Genomic DNA, 20,123 nt, shown 5'->3' with positions numbered 1-20,123 from the left:
CTAATGTCTACGACCATATCACGTTGAAAACACCGGTTCTCGTCCGATCACCGACGCCAAGCAACGTCGAGCGTGGTTAGTACGTGGATGGGTGACCGCCTCGGAATACCGCGTGTTGTAGACTTTTTCTCTTCATGTCCCAATCATTTTGTTTCTTCTTCCCTTGTACGATTGTTAAAATGAAAATGTAGGCTACCTTATGTGGTGGCCATCGAATTTTGCGAAATGGAAATGGCAGCCCGGGGGCCGGCCTGTAGGTCCCGCACCTGTATTTAACCAATCAGCTCGCGGTTATAGTTCCGTTTGAGACGAATGGGTGGTCTCACCATACCAGTTGAATGTTATTTTCCATTTCAAATATACTTCTTCTTATATTGAGAATAAGGTGTGTTTAAAGTGATGAAAATGATTAAGTTTCAGTCAAATTGGCTTGCTTGTGTGGTTTTGGGGCTCAAATTAACCGTTGCGGTCAAAAAGGTGATTCGCGGGTTAAAGCCCGCCGAAAATCATCCCTCCCCCCTCTCCCCCCCCCCCCCCGCCCAACACTGCGCAGGCCTACTGGCTTCCAAGCGTTTATACTAGGACGCTTTTTGAGTTCAGACCGGCGTGGAAGTTGCTGCTAGTGACGTCAGTCCTGATTCGGGAGATGGCGCTGGCGTCTCTCATGACGTCAGGGAGCCTCGGAGTAGTCTGCTCGTGACGTCAGAGCTCGTGACGTCACGCTGCGTTCCTAGTGATGAGACACCTTGCCAACCGTTGGCGTCTTTGATGTCCAGTCGGCACTCTCTTCTTCCGATGTTGGTCTGCGTGCAGTTCTTGAATGTGCGTCCGTTTCTGTTTCAGTGCGAGCCTGCGTGAACTGTATGTCTACGCGTAGACTCCGTCGTGTAATGGGCGCCCCAACCACATCTGTAATGCGACGAAGCTGTGACGTAGGCATACATAATGCCTCTGACCCCAAAATATGACGCATTATAGTAGGCGCAGTGATATTATAAGTAACCTACGCATCGCCGCCTCTAATGTCTACGACCATATCACGTTGAAAACACCGGTTCTCGTCCGATCACCGAAGCCAAGCAACGTCGAGCGTGGTTAGTACGTGGATGGGTGACCGCCTCGGAATACCGCGTGTTGTAGACTTTTTCTCTTCATGTCCCAATCATTTTGTTTCTTCTTCCCTTGTACGATTGTTAAAATGAAAATGTAGGCTACCTTATGTGGTGGCCATCGAATTTTGCGAAATGGAAATGGCAGCCAGGGGGCCGGCCTGTAGGTCCCGCACCTGTATTTAACCAATCAGCTCGCGGTTATAGTTCCGTTTGAGACGAATGGGTGGTCTCACCATACCAGTTGAATGTTATTTTCCATTTCAAATATACTTCTTCTTATATTGAGAATAAGGTGTGTTTAAAGTGATGAAAATGATTAAGTTTCAGTCAAATTGGCTTGCTTGTGTGGTTTTGGGGCTCAAATTAACCGTTGCGGTCAAAAAGGTGATTCGCGGGTTAAAGCCCGTCGAAAATCATCCCTCCCCTCTCTCCCCCCCCCCCCCGCCCAACACTGCGCAGGCCTACTGGCTTCCAAGCGTTTATACTAGGACGCTTTTTGAGTTCAGACCGGCGTGGAAGTTGCTGCTAGTGACGTCAGTCCTGATTCGGGAGATGGCGCTGGCGTCTCTCATGACGTCAGGGAGCCTCGGAGTAGTCTGCTCGTGACGTCAGAGCTCGTGACGTCACGCTGCGTTCCTAGTGATGAGACACCTTGCCAACCGTTGGCGTCTTTGATGTCCAGTCGGCACTCTCTTCTTCCGATGTTGGTCTGCGTGCAGTTCTTGAATGTGCGTCCGTTTCTGTTTCAGTGCGAGCCTGCGTGAACTGTATGTCTACGCGTAGACTCCGTCGTGTAATGGGCGCCCCAACCACATCTGTAATGCGACGAAGCTGTGACGTAGGCATACATAATGCCTCTGACCCCAAAATATGACGCATTATAGTAGGCACAGTGATATTATAAGTAACCTACGCATCGCCGCCTCTAATGTCTACGACCATATCACGTTGAAAACACCGGTTCTCGTCCGATCACCGAAGCCAAGCAACGTCGAGCGTGGTTAGTACGTGGATGGGTGACCGCCTCGGAATACCGCGTGTTGTAGACTTTTTCTCTTCATGTCCCAATCATTTTGTTTCTTCTTCCCTTGTACGATTGTTAAAATGAAAATGTAGGCTACCTTATGTGGTGGCCATCGAATTTTGCGAAATGGAAATGGCAGCCAGGGGGCCGGCCTGTAGGTCCCGCACCTGTATTTAACCAATCAGCTCGCGGTTATAGTTCCGTTTGAGACGAATGGGTGGTCTCACCATACCAGTTGAATGTTATTTTCCATTTCAAATATACTTCTTCTTATATTGAGAATAAGGTGTGTTTAAAGTGATGAAAATGATTAAGTTTCAGTCAAATTGGCTTGCTTGTGTGGTTTTGGGGCTCAAATTAACCGTTGCGGTCAAAAAGGTGATTCGCGGGTTAAAGCCCGTCGAAAATCATCCCTCCCCTCTCTCCCCCCCCCCGCCCAACACTGCGCAGGCCTACTGGCTTCCAAGCGTTTATACTAGGACGCTTTTTGAGTTCAGACCGGCGTGGAAGTTGCTGCTAGTGACGTCAGTCCTGATTCGGGAGATGGCGCTGGCGTCTCTCATGACGTCAGGGAGCCTCGGAGTAGTCTGCTCGTGACGTCAGAGCTCGTGACGTCACGCTGCGTTCCTAGTGATGAGACACCTTGCCAACCGTTGGCGTCTTTGATGTCCAGTCGGCACTCTCTTCTTCCGATGTTGGTCTGCGTGCAGTTCTTGAATGTGCGTCCGTTTCTGTTTCAGTGCGAGCCTGCGTGAACTGTATGTCTACGCGTAGACTCCGTCGTGTAATGGGCGCCCCAACCACATCTGTAATGCGACGAAGCTGTGACGTAGGCATACATAATGCCTCTGACCCCAAAATATGACGCATTATAGTAGGCGCAGTGATATTATAAGTAACCTACGCATCGCCGCCTCTAATGTCTACGACCATATCACGTTGAAAACACCGGTTCTCGTCCGATCACCGAAGCCAAGCAACGTCGAGCGTGGTTAGTACGTGGATGGGTGACCGCCTCGGAATACCGCGTGTTGTAGACTTTTTCTCTTCATGTCCCAATCATTTTGTTTCTTCTTCCCTTGTACGATTGTTAAAATGAAAATGTAGGCTACCTTATGTGGTGGCCATCGAATTTTGCGAAATGGAAATGGCAGCCCGGGGGCCGGCCTGTAGGTCCCGCACCTGTATTTAACCAATCAGCTCGCGGTTATAGTTCCGTTTGAGACGAATGGGTGGTCTCACCATACCAGTTGAATGTTATTTTCCATTTCAAATATACTTCTTCTTATATTGAGAATAAGGTGTGTTTAAAGTGATGAAAATGATTAAGTTTCAGTCAAATTGGCTTGCTTGTGTGGTTTTGGGGCTCAAATTAACCGTTGCGGTCAAAAAGGTGATTCGCGGGTTAAAGCCCGTCGAAAATCATCCCTCCCCTCTCTCCCCCCCCCCCCCGCCCAACACTGCGCAGGCCTACTGGCTTCCAAGCGTTTATACTAGGACGCTTTTTGAGTTCAGACCGGCGTGGAAGTTGCTGCTAGTGACGTCAGTCCTGATTCGGGAGATGGCGCTGGCGTCTCTCATGACGTCAGGGAGCCTCGGAGTAGTCTGCTCGTGACGTCAGAGCTCGTGACGTCACGCTGCGTTCCTAGTGATGAGACACCTTGCCAACCGTTGGCGTCTTTGATGTCCAGTCGGCACTCTCTTCTTCCGATGTTGGTCTGCGTGCAGTTCTTGAATGTGCGTCCGTTTCTGTTTCAGTGCGAGCCTGCGTGAACTGTATGTCTACGCGTAGACTCCGTCGTGTAATGGGCGCCCCAACCACATCTGTAATGCGACGAAGCTGTGACGTAGGCATACATAATGCCTCTGACCCCAAAATATGACGCATTATAGTAGGCGCAGTGATATTATAAGTAACCTACGCATCGCCGCCTCTAATGTCTACGACCATATCACGTTGAAAACACCGGTTCTCGTCCGATCACCGAAGCCAAGCAACGTCGAGCGTGGTTAGTACGTGGATGGGTGACCGCCTCGGAATACCGCGTGTTGTAGACTTTTTCTCTTCATGTCCCAATCATTTTGTTTCTTCTTCCCTTGTACGATTGTTAAAATGAAAATGTAGGCTACCTTATGTGGTGGCCATCGAATTTTGCGAAATGGAAATGGCAGCCCGAAGGCCGGCCTGTAGGTCCCGCACCTGTATTTAACCAATCAGCTCGCGGTTATAGTTCCGTTTGAGACGAATGGGTGGTCTCACCATACCAGTTGAATGTTATTTTCCATTTCAAATATACTTCTTCTTATATTGAGAATAAGGTGTGTTTAAAGTGATGAAAATGATTAAGTTTCAGTCAAATTGGCTTGCTTGTGTGGTTTTGGGGCTCAAATTAACCGTTGCGGTCAAAAAGGTGATTCGCGGGTTAAAGCCCGTCGAAAATCATCCCTCCCCTCTCTCCCCCCCCCCCCCCCGCCCAACACTGCGCAGGCCTACTGGCTTCCAAGCGTTTATACTAGGACGCTTTTTGAGTTCAGACCGGCGTGGAAGTTGCTGCTAGTGACGTCAGTCCTGATTCGGGAGATGGCGCTGGCGTCTCTCATGACGTCAGGGAGCCTCGGAGTAGTCTGCTCGTGACGTCAGAGCTCGTGACGTCACGCTGCGTTCCTAGTGATGAGACACCTTGCCAACCGTTGGCGTCTTTGATGTCCAGTCGGCACTCTCTTCTTCCGATGTTGGTCTGCGTGCAGTTCTTGAATGTGCGTCCGTTTCTGTTTCAGTGCGAGCCTGCGTGAACTGTATGTCTACGCGTAGACTCCGTCGTGTAATGGGCGCCCCAACCACATCTGTAATGCGACGAAGCTGTGACGTAGGCATACATAATGCCTCTGACCCCAAAATATGACGCATTATAGTAGGCGCAGTGATATTATAAGTAACCTACGCATCGCCGCCTCTAATGTCTACGACCATATCACGTTGAAAACACCGGTTCTCGTCCGATCACCGACGCCAAGCAACGTCGAGCGTGGTTAGTACGTGGATGGGTGACCGCCTCGGAATACCGCGTGTTGTAGACTTTTTCTCTTCATGTCCCAATCATTTTGTTTCTTCTTCCCTTGTACGATTGTTAAAATGAAAATGTAGGCTACCTCATGTGGTGGCCATCGAATTTTGCGAAATGGAAATGGCAGCCAGGGGGCCGGCCTGTAGGTCCCGCACCTGTATTTAACCAATCAGCTCGCGGTTATAGTTCCGTTTGAGACGAATGGGTGGTCTCACCATACCAGTTGAATGTTATTTTCCATTTCAAATATACTTCTTCTTATATTGAGAATAAGGTGTGTTTAAAGTGATGAAAATGATTAAGTTTCAGTCAAATTGGCTTGCTTGTGTGGTTTTGGGGCTCAAATTAACCGTTGCGGTCAAAAAGGTGATTCGCGGGTTAAAGCCCGTCGAAAATCATCCCTCCCCTCTCTCCCCCCCCCCCCCCGCCCAACACTGCGCAGGCCTACTGGCTTCCAAGCGTTTATACTAGGACGCTTTTTGAGTTCAGACCGGCGTGGAAGTTGCTGCTAGTGACGTCAGTCCTGATTCGGGAGATGGCGCTGGCGTCTCTCATGACGTCAGGGAGCCTCGGAGTAGTCTGCTCGTGACGTCAGAGCTCGTGACGTCACGCTGCGTTCCTAGTGATGAGACACCTTGCCAACCGTTGGCGTCTTTGATGTCCAGTCGGCACTCTCTTCTTCCGATGTTGGTCTGCGTGCAGTTCTTGAATGTGCGTCCGTTTCTGTTTCAGTGCGAGCCTGCGTGAGCTGTATGTCTACGCGTAGACTCCGTCGTGTAATGGGCGCCCCAACCACATCTGTAATGCGACGAAGCTGTGACGTAGGCATACATAATGCCTCTGACCCCAAAATATGACGCATTATAGTAGGCGCAGTGATATTATAAGTAACCTACGCATCGCCGCCTCTAATGTCTACGACCATATCACGTTGAAAATACCGGTTCTCGTCCGATCACCGAAGCCAAGCAACGTCGAGCGTGGTTAGTACGTGGATGGGTGACCGCCTCGGAATACCGCGTGTTGTAGACTTTTTCTCTTCATGTCCCAATCATTTTGTTTCTTCTTCCCTTGTACGATTGTTAAAATGAAAATGTAGGCTACCTTATGTGGTGGCCATCGAATTTTGCGAAATGGAAATGGCAGCCAGGGGGCCGGCCTGTAGGTCCCGCACCTGTATTTAACCAATTAGCTCGCGGTTATAGTTCCGTTTGAGACGAATGGGTTGTCTCACCATACCAGTTGAATGTTATTTTCCATTTCAAATATACTTCTTCTTATATTGAGAATAAGGTGTGTTTAAAGTGATGAAAATGATTAAGTTTCAGTCAAATTGGCTTGCTTGTGTGGTTTTGGGGCTCAAATTAACCGTTGCGGTCAAAATGGTGATTCACGGGTTAAAGCCCGTCGAAAATCATCCCTCCCCTCTCTCCCCCCCCCCCCGCCCAACACTGCGCAGGCCTACTGGCTTCCAAGCGTTTATACTAGGACGCTTTTTGAGTTCAGACCGGCGTGGAAGTTGCTGCTAGTGACGTCAGTCCTGATTCGGGAGATGGCGCTGGCGTCTCTCATGACGTCAGGGAGCCTCGGAGTAGTCTGCTCGTGACGTCAGAGCTCGTGACGTCACGCTGCGTTCCTAGTGATGAGACACCTTGCCAACCGTTGGCGTCTTTGATGTCCAGTCGGCACTCTCTTCTTCCGATGTTGGTCTGCGTGCAGTTCTTGAATGTGCGTCCGTTTCTGTTTCAGTGCGAGCCTGCGTGAACTGTATGTCTACGCGTAGACTCCGTCGTATAATGGGCGCCCCAACCACATCTGTAATGCGACGAAGCTGTGACGTAGGCATACATAATGCCTCTGACCCCAAAATATGACGCATTATAGTAGGTGCAGTGATATTATAAGTAACCTACGCATCGCCGCCTCTAATGTCTACGACCACATCACGTTGAAAACACCGGTTCTCGTCCGATCACCGAAGCCAAGCAACGTCGAGCGTGGTTAGTACGTGGATGGGTGACCGCCTCGGAATACCGCGTGTTGTAGAATTTTTCTCTTCATGTCCCAATCATTTTGTTTCTTCTTCCCTTGTACGATTGTTAAAATGAAAATGTAGGCTACCTTATGTGGTGGCCATCGAATTTTGCGAAATGGAAATGGCAGCCAGGGGGCCGGCCTGTAGGTCCCGCACCTGTATTTAACCAATCAGCTCGCGGTTATAGTTCCGTTTGAGACGAATGGGTGGTCTCACCATACCAGTTGAATGTTATTTTCCATTTCAAATATACTTCTTCTTATATTGAGAATAAGGTGTGTTTAAAGTGATGAAAATGATTAAGTTTCAGTCAAATTGGCTTGCTTGTGTGGTTTTGGGGCTCAAATTAACCGTTGCGGTCAAAAAGGTGATTCGCGGGTTAAAGCCCGTCGAAAATCATCCCCCCCCTCTCTCCCCCCCCCCCCCCCCCCCCAACACTGCGCAGGCCTACTGGCTTCCAAGCGTTTATACTAGGACGCTTTTTGAGTTCAGACCGGCGTGGAAGTTGCTGCTAGTGACGTCAGTCCTGATTCGGGAGATGGCGCTGGCGTCTCTCATGACGTCAGGGAGCCTCGGAGTAGTCTGCTCGTGACGTCAGAGCTCGTGACGTCACGCTGCGTTCCTAGTGATGAGACACCTTGCCAACCGTTGGCGTCTTTGATGTCCAGTCGGCACTCTCTTCTTCCGATGTTGGTCTGCGTGCAGTTCTTGAATGTGCGTCCGTTTCTGTTTCAGTGCGAGCCTGCGTGAACTGTATGTCTACGCGTAGACTCCGTCGTGTAATGGGCGCCCCAACCACATCTGTAATGCGACGAAGCTGTGACGTAGGCATACATAATGCCTCTGACCCCAAAATATGACGCATTATAGTAGGCGCAGTGATATTATAAGTAACCTACGCATCGCCGCCTCTAATGTCTACGACCATATCACGTTGAAAACACCCGTTCTCGTCCGATCACCGAAGCCAAGCAACGTCGAGCGTGGTTAGTACGTGGATGGGTGACCGCCTCGGAATACCGCGTGTTGTAGACTTTTTCTCTTCATGTCCCAATCATTTTGTTTCTTCTTCCCTTGTACGATTGTTAAAATGAAAATGTAGGCTACCTTATGTGGTGGCCATCGAATTTTGCGAAATGGAAATGGCAGCCAGGGGGCCGGCCTGTAGGTCCCGCACCTGTATTTAACCAATCAGCTCGCGGTTATAGTTCCGTTTGAGACGAATGGGTGGTCTCACCATACCAGTTGAATGTTATTTTCCATTTCAAATATACTTCTTCTTATATTGAGAATAAGGTGTGTTTAAAGTGATGAAAATGATTAAGTTTCAGTCAAATTGGCTTGCTTGTGTGGTTTTGGGGCTCAAATTAACCGTTGCGGTCAAAAAGGTGATTCGCGGGTTAAAGCCCGTCGAAAATCATCCCTCCCCTCTCTCCCCCCCCCCCCCCGCCCAACACTGCGCAGGCCTACTGGCTTCCAAGCGTTTATACTAGGACGCTTTTTGAGTTCAGACCGGCGTGGAAGTTGCTGCTAGTGACGTCAGTCCTGATTCGGGAGATGGCGCTGGCGTCTCTCATGACGTCAGGGAGCCTCGGAGTAGTCTGCTCGTGACGTCAGAGCTCGTGACGTCACGCTGCGTTCCTAGTGATGAGACACCTTGCCAACCGTTGGCGTCTTTGATGTCCAGTCGGCACTCTCTTCTTCCGATGTTGGTCTGCGTGCAGTTCTTGAATGTGCGTCCGTTTCTGTTTCAGTGCGAGCCTGCGTGAACTGTATGACTACGCGTAGACTCCGTCGTGTAATGGGCGCCCCAACCACATCTGTAATGCGACGAAGCTGTGACGTAGGCATACATAATGCCTCTGACCCCAAAATATGACGCATTATAGTAGGCGCAGTGATATTATAAGTAACCTACGCATCGCCGCCTCTAATGTCTACGACCATATCACGTTGAAAACACCGGTTCTCGTCCGATCACCGAAGCCAAGCAACGTCGAGCGTGGTTAGTACGTGGATGGGTGACCGCCTCGGAATACCGCGTGTTGTAGACTTTTTCTCTTCATGTCCCAATCATTTTGTTTCTTCTTCCCTTGTACGATTGTTAAAATGAAAATGTAGGCTACCTTATGTGGTGGCCATCGAATTTTGCGAAATGGAAATGGCAGCCAGGGGGCCGGCCTGTAGGTCCCGCACCTGTATTTAACCAATCAGCTCGCGGTTATAGTTCCGTTTGAGACGAATGGGTGGTCTCACCATACCAGTTGAATGTTATTTTCCATTTCAAATATACTTCTTCTTATATTGAGAATAAGGTGTGTTTAAAGTGATGAAAATGATTAAGTTTCAGTCAAATTGGCTTGCTTGTGTGGTTTTGGGGCTCAAATTAACCGTTGCGGTCAAAAAGGTGATTCACGGGTTAAAGCCCGTCGAAAATCATCCCTCCCCTCTCTCCCCCCCCCCCCCCCCGCCCAACACTGCGCAGGCCTACTGGCTTCCAAGCGTTTATACTAGGACGCTTTTTGAGTTCAGACCGGCGTGGAAGTTGCTGCTAGTGACGTCAGTCCTGATTCGGGAGATGGCGCTGGCGTCTCTCATGACGTCAGGGAGCCTCGGAGTAGTCTGCTCGTGACGTCAGAGCTCGTGACGTCACGCTGCGTTCCTAGTGATGAGACACCTTGCCAACCGTTGGCGTCTTTGATGTCCAGTCGGCACTCTCTTCTTCCGATGTTGGTCTGCGTGCAGTTCTTGAATGTGCGTCCGTTTCTGTTTCAGTGCGAGCCTGCGTGAACTGTATGTCTACGCGTAGACTCCGTCGTGTAATGGGCGCCCCAACCACATCTGTAATGCGACGAAGCTGTGACGTAGGCATACATAATGCCTCTGACCCCAAAATATGACGCATTATAGTAGGCGCAGTGATATTATAAGTAACCTACGCATCGCCGCCTCTAATGTCTACGACCATATCACGTTGAAAACACCGGTTCTCGTCCGATCACCGAAGCCAAGCAACGTCGAGCGTGGTTAGTACGTGGATGGGTGACCGCCTCGGAATACCGCGTGTTGTAGACTTTTTCTCTTCATGTCCCAATCATTTTGTTTCTTCTTCCCTTGTACGATTGTTAAAATGAAAATGTAGGCTACCTTATGTGGTGGCCATCGAATTTTGCGAAATGGAAATGGCAGCCAGGGGGCCGGCCTGTAGGTCCCGCACCTGTATTTAACCAATCAGCTCGCGGTTATAGTTCCGTTTGAGACGAATGGGTGGTCTCACCATACCAGTTGAATGTTATTTTCCATTTCAAATATACTTCTTCTTATATTGAGAATAAGGTGTGTTTAAAGTGATGAAAATGATTAAGTTTCAGTCAAATTGGCTTGCTTGTGTGGTTTTGGGGCTCAAATTAACCGTTGCGGTCAAAAAGGTGATTCGCGGGTTAAAGCCCGTCGAAAATCATCCCTCCCCTCTCTCCCCCCCCCCCCCCCCCCCAACACTGCGCAGGCCTACTGGCTTCCAAGCGTTTATACTAGGACGCTTTTTGAGTTCAGACCGGCGTGGAAGTTGCTGCTAGTGACGTCAGTCCTGATTCGGGAGATGGCGCTGGCGTCTCTCATGACGTCAGGGAGCCTCGGAGTAGTCTGCTCGTGACGTCAGAGCTCGTGACGTCACGCTGCGTTCCTAGTGATGAGACACCTTGCCAACCGTTTGCGTCTTTGATGTCCAGTCGGCACTCTCTTCTTCCGATGTTGGTCTGCGTGCAGTTCTTGAATGTGCGTCCGTTTCTGTTTCAGTGCGAGCCTGCGTGAACTGTATGTCTACGCGTAGACTCCGTCGTGTAATGGGCGCCCCAACCACATCTGTAATGCGACGAAGCTGTGACGTAGGCATACATAATGCCTCTGACCCCAAAATATGACGCATTATAGTAGGCGCAGTGATATTATAAGTAACCTACGCATCGCCGCCTTTAATGTCTACGACCATATCACGTTGAAAACACCGGTTCTCATCCGATCACCGAAGCCAAGCAACGTCGAGCGTGGTTAGTACGTGGATGGGTGACCGCCTCGGAATACCGCGTGTTGTAGACTTCTTCTCTTCATGTCCCAATCATTTTGTTTCTTCTTCCCTTGTACGATTGTTAAAATGAAAATGTAGGCTACCTTATGTGGTGGCCATCGAATTTTGCGAAATGGAAATGGCAGCCAGGGGGCCGGCCTGTAGGTCCCGCACCTGTATTTAACCAATCAGCTCGCGGTTATAGTTCCGTTTGAGACGAATGGGTGGTCTCACCATACCAGTTGAATGTTATTTTCCATTTCAAATATACTTCTTCTTATATTGAGAATAAGGTGTGTTTAAAGTGATGAAAATGATTAAGTTTCAGTCAAATTGGCTTGCTTGTGTGGTTTTGGGGCTCAAATTAACCGTTGCGGTCAAAAAGGTGATTCGCGGGTTAAAGCCCGTCGAAAATCATCCCTCCCCTCTCTCCCCCCCCCCCCCCACCCTGCGCAGGCCTACTGGCTTCCAAGCGTTTATACTAGGACGCTTTTTGAGTTCAGACCGGCGTGGAAGTTGCTGCTAGTGACGTCAGTCCTGATTCGGGAGATGGCGCTGGCGTCTCTCATGACGTCAGGGAGCCTCGGAGTAGTCTGCTCGTGACGTCAGAGCTCGTGACGTCACGCTGCGTTCCTAGTGATGAGACACCTTGCCAACCGTTGGCGTCTTTGATGTCCAGTCGGCACTCTCTTCTTCCGATGTTGGTCTGCGTGCAGTTCTTGAATGTGCGTCCGTTTCTGTTTCAGTGCGAGCCTGCGTGAACTGTATGTCTACGCGTAGACTCCGTCGTGTAATGGGCGCCCCAACCACATCTGTAATGCGACGAAGCTGTGACGTAGGCATACATAATGCCTCTGACCCCAAAATATGACGCATTATAGTAGGCGAAGTGATATTATAAGTAACCTACGCATCGCCGCCTCTAATGTCTACGACCATATCACGTTGAAAACACCGGTTCTCGTCCGATCACCGAAGCCAAGCAACGTCGAGCGTGGTTAGTACGTGGATGGGGGACCGCCTCGGAATACCGCGTGTTGTAGACTTTTTCTCTTCATGTCCCAATCATTTTGTTTCTTCTTCCCTTGTACGATTGTTAAAATGAAAATGTAGGCTACCTTATGTGGTGGCCATCGAATTTTGCGAAATGGAAATGGCAGCCAGGGGGCCGGCCTGTAGGTCCCGCACCTGTATTTAACCAATCAGCTCGCGGTTATAGTTCCGTTTGAGACGAATGGGTGGTCTCACCATACCAGTTGAATGTTATTTTCCATTTCAAAAATACTTCTTCTTATATTGAGAATAAGGTGTGTTTAAAGTGATGAAAATGATTAAGTTTCAGTCAAATTGGCTTGCTTGTGTGGTTTTGGGGCTCAAATTAACCATTGCGGTCAAAAAGGTGATTCGCGGGTTAAAGCCCGTCGAAAATCATCCCTCCCCTCTCTCCCCCCCCCCCCCCCCCGCCCAACACTGCGCAGGCCTACTGGCTTCCAAGCGTTTATACTAGGACGCTTTTTGAGTTCAGACCGGCGTGGAAGTTGCTGCTAGTGACGTCAGTCCTGATTCGGGAGATGGCGCTGGCGTCTCTCATGACGTCAGGGAGCCTCGGAGTAGTCTGCTCGTGACGTCAGAGCTCGTGACGTCACGCTGCGTTCCTAGTGATGAGACACCTTGCCAACCGTTGGCGTCTTTGATGTCCAGTCGGCACTCTCTTCTTCCGATGTTGGTCTGCGTGCAGTTCTTGAATGTGCGTCCGTTTCTGTTTCAGTGCGAGCCTGCGTGAACTGTATGTCTACGCGTAGACTCCGTCGTGTAATGGGCGCCCCAACCACATCTGTAATGCGACGAAGCTGTGACGTAGGCATACATAATGCCTCTGACCCCAAAATATGACGCATTATAGTAGGCGAAGTGATATTATAAGTAACCTACGCATCGCCGCCTCTAATGTCTACGACCATATCACGTTGAAAACACCGGTTCTCGTCCGATCACCGAAGCCAAGCAACGTCGAGCGTGGTTAGTACGTGGATGGGGGACCGCCTCGGAATACCGCGTGTTGTAGACTTTTTCTCTTCATGTCCCAATCATTTTGTTTCTTCTTCCCTTGTACGATTGTTAAAATGAAAATGTAGGCTACCTTATGTGGTGGCCATCGAATTTTGCGAAATGGAAATGGCAGCCAGGGGGCCGGCCTGTAGGTCCCGCACCTGTATTTAACCAATCAGCTCGCGGTTATAGTTCCGTTTGAGACGAATGGGTGGTCTCACCATACCAGTTGAATGTTATTTTCCATTTCAAAAATACTTCTTCTTATATTGAGAATAAGGTGTGTTTAAAGTGATGAAAATGATTAAGTTTCAGTCAAATTGGCTTGCTTGTGTGGTTTTGGGGCTCAAATTAACCATTGCGGTCAAAAAGGTGATTCGCGGGTTAAAGCCCGTCGAAAATCATCCCTCCCCTCTCTCCCCCCCCCCCCGCCCAACACTGCGCAGGCCTACTGGCTTCCAAGCGTTTATACTAGGACGCTTTTTGAGTTCAGACCGGCGTGGAAGTTGCTGCTAGTGACGTCAGTCCTGATTCGGGAGATGGCGCTGGCGTCTCTCATGACGTCAGGGAGCCTCGGAGTAGTCTGCTCGTGACGTCAGAGCTCGTGACGTCACGCTGCGTTCCTAGTGATGAGACACCTTGCCAACCGTTGGCGTCTTTGATGTCCAGTCGGCACTCTCTTCTTCCGATGTTGGTCTGCGTGCAGTTCTTGAATGTGCGTCCGTTTCTGTTTCAGTGCGAGCCTGCGTGAACTGTATGTCTACGCGTAGACTCCGTCGTGTAATGGGCGCCCCAACCACATCTGTAATGCGACGAAGCTGTGACGTAGGCATACATAATGCCTCTGACCCCAAAATATGACGCATTATAGTAGGCGAAGTGATATTATAAGTAACCTACGCATCGCCGCCTCTAATGTCTACGACCATATCACGTTGAAAACACCGGTTCTCGTCCGATCACCGAAGCCAAGCAACGTCGAGCGTGGTTAGTACGTGGATGGGTGACCGCCTCGGAATACCGCGTGTTGTAGACTTTTTCTCTTCATGTCCCAATCATTTTGTTTCTTCTTCCCTTGTACGATTGTTAAAATGAAAATGTAGGCTACCTTATGTGGTGGCCATCGAATTTTGCGAAATGGAAATGGCAGCCAGGGGGCCGGCCTGTAGGTCCCGCACCTGTATTTAACCAATCAGCTCGCGGTTATAGTTCCGTTTGAGACGAATGGGTGGTCTCACCATACCAGTTGAATGTTATTTTCCATTTCAAATATACTTCTTCTTATATTGAGAATAAGGTGTGTTTAAAGTGATGAAAATGATTAAGTTTCAGTCAAATTGGCTTGCTTGTGTGGTTTTGGGGCTCAAATTAACCGTTGCGGTCAAAAAGGTGATTCGCGGGTTAAAGCCCGTCGAAAATCATCCCTCCCCTCTCCCCCCCCCCCCCCCCCCAACACTGCGCAGGCCTACTGGCTTCCAAGCGTTTATACTAGGACGCTTTTTGAGTTCAGACCGGCGTGGAAGTTGCTGCTAGTGACGTCAGTCCTGATTCGGGAGATGGCGCTGGCGTCTCTCATGACGTCAGGGAGCCTCGGAGTAGTCTGCTCGTGACGTCAGAGCTCGTTACGTCACGCTGCGTTCCTAGTGATGAGACACCTTGCCAACCGTTGGCGTCTTTGATGGCCAGTCGGCACTCTCTTCTTCCGATGTTGGTCTGCGTGCAGTTCTTGAATGTGCGTCCGTTTCTGTTTCAGTGCGAGCCTGCGTGAACTGTATGTCTACGCGTAGACTCCGTCGTGTAATGGGCGCCCCAACCACATCTGTAATGCGACGAAGCTGTGACGTAGGCATACATAATGCCTCTGACCCCAAAATATGACGCATTATAGTAGGCGCAGTGATATTATAAGTAACCTACGCATCGCCGCCTCTAATGTCTACGACCATATCACGTTGAAAACACCGGTTCTCGTCCGATCACCGAAGCCAAGCAACGTCGAGCGTGGTTAGTACGTGGATGGGTGACCGCCTCGGAATACCGCGTGTTGTAGACTTTTTCTCTTCATGTCCCAATCATTTTGTTTCTTCTTCCCTTGTACGATTGTTAAAATGAAAATGTAGGGTACCTTATGTGGTGGCCATCGAATTTTGCGAAATGGAAATGGCAGCCAGGGGGCCGGCCTGTAGGTCCCGCACCTGTATTTAACCAATCAGCTCGCGGTTATAGTTCCGTTTGAGACGAATGGGTGGTCTCACCATACCAGTTGAATGTTATTTTCCATTTCAAATATACTTCTTCTTATATTGAGAATAAGGTGTGTTTAAAGTGATGAAAATGATTAAGTTTCAGTCAAATTGGCTTGCTTGTGTGGTTTTGGGGCTCAAATTAACCGTTGCGGTCAAAAAGGTGATTCGCGGGTTAAAGCCCGTCGAAAATCATCCCTCCCCTCTCTCCCCCCCCCCCCCCAACACTGCGCAGGCCTACTGGCTTCCAAGCGTTTATACTAGGACGCTTTTTGAGTTCAGACCGGCGTGGAAGTTGCTGCTAGTGACGTCAGTCCTGATTCGGGAGATGGCGCTGGCGTCTCTCATGACGTCAGGGAGCCTCGGAGTAGTCTGCTCATGACGTCAGAGCTCGTGACGTCACGCTGCGTTCCTAGTGATGAGACACCTTGCCAACCGTTGGCGTCTTTGATGTCCAGTCGGCACTCTCTTCTTCCGATGTTGGTCTGCGTGCAGTTCTTGAATGTGCGTCCGTTTCTGTTTCAGTGCGAGCCTGCGTGAACTGTATGTCTACGCGTAGACTCCGTCGTGTAATGGGCGCCCCAACCACATCTGTAATGCGACGAAGCTGTGACGTAGGCATACATAATGCCTCTGACCCCAAAATATGACGCATTATAGTAGGCGCAGTGATATCATAAGTAACCTACGCATCGCCGCCTCTAATGTCTACGACCATATCACGTTGAAAACACCGGTTCTCGTCCGATCACCGAAGCCAAGCAACGTCGAGCGTGGTTAGTACGTGGATGGGTGACCGCCTCGGAATACCGCGTGTTGTAGACTTTTTCTCTTCATGTCCCAATCATTTTGTTTCTTCTTCCCTTGTACGATTGTTAAAATGAAAATGTAGGCTACCTCATGTGGTGGCCATCGAATTTTGCGAAATGGAAATGGCAGCCAGGGGGCCGGCCTGTAGGTCCCGCACCTGTATTTAACCAATCAGCTCGCGGTTATAGTTCCTTTTGAGACGAATGGGTGGTCTCACCATACCAGTTGAATGTTATTTTCCATTTCAAATATACTTCTTCTTATATTGAGAATAAGGTGTGTTTAAAGTGATGAAAATGATTAAGTTTCAGTCAAATTGGCTTGCTTGTGTGGTTTTGGGGCTCAAATTAACCGTTGCGGTCAAAAAGGTGATTCGCGGGTTAAAGCCCGTCGAAAATCATCCCTCCCCCCCCCCCCCCCCCACAACGCTGCGCAGGCCTACTGGCTTCCAAGCGTTTATACTAGGACGCTTTTTGAGTTCAGACCGGCGTGGAAGTTGCTGCTAGTGACGTCAGTCCTGATTCGGGAGATGGCGCTGGCGTCTCTCATGACGTCAGGGAGCCTCGGAGTAGTCTGCTCGTGACGTCAGAGCTCGTGACGTCACGCTGCGTTCCTAGTGATGAGACACCTTGCCAACTGTATGGTATCACCCTGTATGATCCCCTTCCCGCGCAATCCCGGAGACACCGGACGATAGCGCCGCCACGGCCAGATGTCGAACTTCGCTGTAATGGCTTGATGTACACACGTTCGAGTTGATGAGAAACATGGAATAAAAGTGATAGCCAACATCATATCTGAGTCTGATTTATCCCTCCACGTAACGGCAGATATCATTCATTGGCGACCTTCCTTTTCGGACTATCATGGAATCTTCTGATTGACTTTATTCGGGTGTTTTTGAGAAGGCCGGGAACAGGACGGGAATCTACACGGATATGTATTGCGTCAGCGTGTGTACCGGTATGTACTTTGTGTAACATTACTATACATTGCCAAGTGGGGATGAGGATTCTTGTTACGGGACACTCTTTTGTTGCCCGCTACAGGCGATTTCTGCTGGAGGAGCTGGGTGCGCCAGCTTCGGTGCCTATTACCTTTAACTTTGCAGCAAAGTTAGGCTTGCCGGAGGAGACTGGGAACCTTGCTGGCCTGGGGGGCCTGCAATGTGATGAGGCCGGTCGTGCTTTTGTACAAAATGCTGTGACGAGGGTACAGCCGAACCTGCTTATTCTGGAACTGGGCACTAATGATTTAGTGGCTAGCCCACACATACCAGACGAACAGCTGACGGAGAATGTCCTTGGCACCTTGGTTACTTTGTGCAAGCAGTTGAAGGAGAGCTGCCAAGTTTTGCGAAAAATCATCCTGTGCCAAGTTGTTAATAGGAAACGGTGCAGAAACACATCGGCAGAACATTTTGATGCAAGGAGGAAATCTTTCAATGAGAAGCTGCTCCTGAAGTGTCGCGAGGAACAATATTCTAAGCTAATTGTGCGATACAAACATGATCGATCGATCCTTGTGAATCTGGCCACAAGCGTAAGTGGAGATAATATCCACTTTACATCACACAGAGGGCTGGACTTGTATCACTTTAGCATTAGGAGGGCGATCACCCAAGGCCTGCAGGTGATGCGACAAGAGGATGCGCAGATGTAAAGAACTTTCATGCATGGATATCACTGGGGCTGATTTTCACACCTGCTATCCAGTGTGATTTGCACATTGTTGCATTTTGTACACAGGTTTGAACTAGGCCTACCTAATTGCATTCATAGTTTCACATGGTTGATTGTGTCACATGCTTTATTGATTTACATGTTTCACATGTTTTTCATGGTAGTCGATGCATGGATGAATGTACCTAATGCATTTTTTTTTCCAGGTAATGGTTGTATTTTGCTAATGCATGTATTAGTATGTGATTTATTTTTCCTCACATGTAACTTGATATTGCATGTTTAGTTGCAGATTGCATGCATGTATATGATACTTGCTGATGAGTGCATGTTGGTTCTGTGTGCTTGATCGTATACAGGGCTTTATTTCTACATAGCAGGGTGCTGATCCTCCTTTAAGGCAGAGTGAATACTTGCAGCATGGCGGCAAACCAAGGGATGCAGCTGCGAGGTCGGCAGCTCCAAGGAGCTATTCCACGTATACCAGCGCAGGCTATTGTTGAGTCTCCAGATGTTACCAGGTCCAGGGAGTCACTTGGGTTTTTTGGCACTGTTAGGAAGCGTTTGTCTGATCTTTTTCAGCCATCTCCCTTGATATGGACGGTACATCTTATGACAACACTCCAATGGAGGAAACCTGCATGCCACCCATGCACTCCACTCCAATGGCTCCTCCCACTCAGCCATATCACTCTGTACATTCACCAGGGCCACCCACTCTTTCTTGGCAGGGTCACACCACCTTGAGGCAAGCAGGAGGCATTCCATGGCCTGAGTTGCCCTCTGACCCCCAGCCACCTGAGGCGTCAGTTAGTTTTCCTGGGACACATCATACCTCTGCTCCCGAGCTTACAACATCAGCTCCGGAGCCAATTTCGCTAAGGACAGGGACCACGCAGACGGAGGACCAACCTCATCTTGCAGCTCACCAGCAGGTGATAGCACAGGATTCCCTTGCTTTTCAAGCGGTCAAATCGACTGATATGCCTGTTAGTGGTACCCACCAGGCTATGCCATGTTCATGCCTATCATTGAACAGTCCAGTGGCAGCTCATTCGAGCATGGCCACACTTACTTCTGGAACTAGTCTTGCATCTACCACTTCAGCTGGTCAGCTTCAGCCTTGCCCACCGCCTGGTCACCCTGTGGTGTCTGGATCGTTACCGGCCGCTGCTGGGGACCAATGGCTGCCAGCCACAGTAGCGAACACACACACGTCACACAGCTTGCCCACTACTCGGGGACAGGCCCCACCAGCGTCTGCGTCTCTCCCTCCTGCAGGCACTGGATCGTTACCGGTTGCCAGCACTAAGGGGGATGTCACGAACACAAGTAAATTTGAGGCACCAGTTGTGAATAACTACCACAACTGTTCTTTTGGCGGTTCCACCAAAACTCCGCAGACAAAACCTCGTCACAAACCACCAAATATCAAAGTGTTTGATGAATCCAAAGTGGATTGGGAGGCTTACCTCGCAAACTTTAATGCAGTGACACTGGATTGGACAAAGGAGGAGAAATTAGAGCTTTTGCGTATCAAGCTACAAGGACGCGCGAGTAGGGTGTTGGCTAGTATGGATCTCCAGGGTACAAGTGTCACCTTTGATGGCCTAGTTAAGGCCCTGGACACCCACTTCATTGGTGAGGGGTGTATACAAAACCAAGACCTAAGACATAAGACCTAAGACCTAAGATCCCCCGAAGTACAAAACTAAGACCCAGGTACAAAACTAAGATCCCCGAGGTACAAAACTAAGACCCGGGGAGGCCAATTCCAAACTAAAATTTTGAAGAAAAATATCAGAGTCTTAGTTTTGTACATCAGGGGATCTTAGTTTCCAAATTCTGCCCCTCTTTCGAATTCATTTTGATGTAGTAATATCACCTTTGAGATGCATGCAGTTGCTCCATCTGAATACTACCTCCATATGCACTATGCAGGCACGACCGGTCATCACTCTAGCATATACTCTAGCATATACGGCCTCCATCTCCTGATCCCCTGATGTACAAAACTAAGACTCTGATATTTTTCTTCAA

General features: G+C 49.4%; 17 non-coding genes across 17 annotated transcripts; all 17 read left to right on the top strand.

Annotated features, from left to right (window-relative positions):
* Positions 1 to 5: 5 nt before the first annotated feature.
* On the top strand, positions 6 to 124 carry LOC135490437 (5S ribosomal RNA). Its single transcript, XR_010447639.1, has one exon. It is a non-coding gene; the product is annotated as a 5S ribosomal RNA (ribosomal RNA).
* A 900-nt stretch (positions 125 to 1,024) lies between these two features.
* Positions 1,025 to 1,143, top strand: LOC135490065 (5S ribosomal RNA). The gene has a single exon (XR_010447281.1). It is a non-coding gene; the product is annotated as a 5S ribosomal RNA (ribosomal RNA).
* Positions 1,144 to 2,042: 899 nt separating this feature from the next.
* LOC135490063 (5S ribosomal RNA) lies at positions 2,043 to 2,161 on the top strand. The gene has a single exon (XR_010447279.1). It is a non-coding gene; the product is annotated as a 5S ribosomal RNA (ribosomal RNA).
* An 896-nt stretch (positions 2,162 to 3,057) lies between these two features.
* On the top strand, positions 3,058 to 3,176 carry LOC135490062 (5S ribosomal RNA). Its single transcript, XR_010447278.1, has one exon. It is a non-coding gene; the product is annotated as a 5S ribosomal RNA (ribosomal RNA).
* An 899-nt stretch (positions 3,177 to 4,075) lies between these two features.
* On the top strand, positions 4,076 to 4,194 carry LOC135490061 (5S ribosomal RNA). Its single transcript, XR_010447277.1, has one exon. It is a non-coding gene; the product is annotated as a 5S ribosomal RNA (ribosomal RNA).
* Positions 4,195 to 5,095: 901 nt separating this feature from the next.
* On the top strand, positions 5,096 to 5,214 carry LOC135490436 (5S ribosomal RNA). The gene has a single exon (XR_010447638.1). It is a non-coding gene; the product is annotated as a 5S ribosomal RNA (ribosomal RNA).
* Positions 5,215 to 6,114: 900 nt separating this feature from the next.
* Positions 6,115 to 6,233, top strand: LOC135490431 (5S ribosomal RNA). The gene has a single exon (XR_010447633.1). It is a non-coding gene; the product is annotated as a 5S ribosomal RNA (ribosomal RNA).
* Positions 6,234 to 7,131: 898 nt separating this feature from the next.
* Positions 7,132 to 7,250, top strand: LOC135490460 (5S ribosomal RNA). Its single transcript, XR_010447661.1, has one exon. It is a non-coding gene; the product is annotated as a 5S ribosomal RNA (ribosomal RNA).
* A 902-nt stretch (positions 7,251 to 8,152) lies between these two features.
* On the top strand, positions 8,153 to 8,271 carry LOC135490456 (5S ribosomal RNA). Its single transcript, XR_010447657.1, has one exon. It is a non-coding gene; the product is annotated as a 5S ribosomal RNA (ribosomal RNA).
* A 900-nt stretch (positions 8,272 to 9,171) lies between these two features.
* On the top strand, positions 9,172 to 9,290 carry LOC135490060 (5S ribosomal RNA). The gene has a single exon (XR_010447276.1). It is a non-coding gene; the product is annotated as a 5S ribosomal RNA (ribosomal RNA).
* A 902-nt stretch (positions 9,291 to 10,192) lies between these two features.
* On the top strand, positions 10,193 to 10,311 carry LOC135490059 (5S ribosomal RNA). Its single transcript, XR_010447275.1, has one exon. It is a non-coding gene; the product is annotated as a 5S ribosomal RNA (ribosomal RNA).
* Positions 10,312 to 11,212: 901 nt separating this feature from the next.
* LOC135490545 (5S ribosomal RNA) lies at positions 11,213 to 11,331 on the top strand. The gene has a single exon (XR_010447736.1). It is a non-coding gene; the product is annotated as a 5S ribosomal RNA (ribosomal RNA).
* An 895-nt stretch (positions 11,332 to 12,226) lies between these two features.
* LOC135490422 (5S ribosomal RNA) lies at positions 12,227 to 12,345 on the top strand. The gene has a single exon (XR_010447625.1). It is a non-coding gene; the product is annotated as a 5S ribosomal RNA (ribosomal RNA).
* A 903-nt stretch (positions 12,346 to 13,248) lies between these two features.
* On the top strand, positions 13,249 to 13,367 carry LOC135490421 (5S ribosomal RNA). Its single transcript, XR_010447624.1, has one exon. It is a non-coding gene; the product is annotated as a 5S ribosomal RNA (ribosomal RNA).
* An 898-nt stretch (positions 13,368 to 14,265) lies between these two features.
* Positions 14,266 to 14,384, top strand: LOC135490058 (5S ribosomal RNA). The gene has a single exon (XR_010447274.1). It is a non-coding gene; the product is annotated as a 5S ribosomal RNA (ribosomal RNA).
* Positions 14,385 to 15,282: 898 nt separating this feature from the next.
* On the top strand, positions 15,283 to 15,401 carry LOC135490057 (5S ribosomal RNA). The gene has a single exon (XR_010447273.1). It is a non-coding gene; the product is annotated as a 5S ribosomal RNA (ribosomal RNA).
* Positions 15,402 to 16,297: 896 nt separating this feature from the next.
* On the top strand, positions 16,298 to 16,416 carry LOC135490056 (5S ribosomal RNA). The gene has a single exon (XR_010447272.1). It is a non-coding gene; the product is annotated as a 5S ribosomal RNA (ribosomal RNA).
* Positions 16,417 to 20,123: the final 3,707 nt, after the last annotated feature.

Source organism: Lineus longissimus, chromosome 6 (genome assembly GCF_910592395.1).
Source record: "Lineus longissimus chromosome 6, tnLinLong1.2, whole genome shotgun sequence".
In the NCBI taxonomy this organism is placed as follows: Eukaryota; Metazoa; Nemertea; class Pilidiophora; order Heteronemertea; family Lineidae; genus Lineus; species Lineus longissimus.
This window is presented reverse-complemented; position numbering and strand designations above follow the sequence as displayed.